The sequence below is a fragment of the Saccostrea cucullata genome, unplaced genomic scaffold (assembly GCF_032062105.1).
Source record: "Saccostrea cucullata isolate Sc308-1 unplaced genomic scaffold, CSIRO_AGI_Scuc_v1 ctg7002, whole genome shotgun sequence".
NCBI lineage: Eukaryota > Metazoa > Mollusca > Bivalvia > Ostreida > Ostreidae > Saccostrea > Saccostrea cuccullata.
This window is the reverse complement of record NW_026928134.1, coordinates 30001-30751: the sequence shown is the minus strand read 5'-3', so window position 1 is coordinate 30751 and position 751 is coordinate 30001. Positions and strand designations below refer to the sequence as shown.

General features: G+C 36.4%; 1 long non-coding RNA gene across 2 annotated transcripts in view; it reads right to left on the bottom strand.

The window, feature by feature from the left end:
* Positions 1-329: 329 nt before the first annotated feature.
* LOC134276529 (uncharacterized) overlaps positions 330-751 on the bottom strand; it is a 4236-nt gene continuing 3814 nt past the window's right edge. For both annotated transcript variants that reach the window (XR_009994063.1, XR_009994064.1), the window contains exons 2-3: positions 690-751; positions 330-406 (exon numbers count right to left, since the gene is read on the bottom strand). The exon at positions 690-751 is cut by the window's right edge and continues 47 nt beyond it. This is a non-coding gene — a long non-coding RNA (uncharacterized LOC134276529). The remainder of the gene's footprint in view (positions 407-689) is intronic.

Here is a 751-nt window from a genome sequence, read left to right as displayed (position 1 = left end):
TTATAAAAGTTTTACACAATACTAAGAAAGGTTAAAATAAATAGGTATCTGAGAAAATTAATTACCTCTATGAGGAGTAGTCCCTGGAAATGGCCCAAGCTGGACACTTCTCAGGAGGAGGTGTTGTTGTGTGCTCTCTAACATCCCTTACAAATACCAACTGCCGTCTGGCAGATTCGGTCTTCAGGACCTTGTGTCTATATGCCTTGTCCAGTGCCTCTTTTCCCTTGCACAGTCTAGTTGATTCCCCAGGAAAATAGGAGCCTGACCCTCTTTGTTGAGTTTGTCATCAGTCTTCTCGGGTGAAGTTATGTCCAACCGAATGCACTCCGTCAAGTTCTTTTTTAGATGTTGGGGTCCATGACTCGTCTAGATGTTCCACGGCTTTCTATCTTATTTCCAGTTTCTGAAGGAAAAGCGCATAGTTAATCATACAGACTTTTTTAAAACATATCTGTACAATTATCATGATAATGAACTACCCGGTATGTGACCTTAGTTTTGTAGAAATACCCATTGACACAAAATATTATAAATTTCAAAGAATATTTAATTCCTCTACAACCCTGCTATATATGATGAAAGAAGACTGTAAATTAACAAATATTTTTGAAATGTAGGCCAATTAATTTAAAAATAAATCTCAAAAGATCACTTTTTCATATAGGATTTTAGTAAATTAGACTTACTGAATGCTTTCTTTTGCTTTGTTTTGACTGCAATCTGTGAAGATCAGTGTTTCCATCTCCTG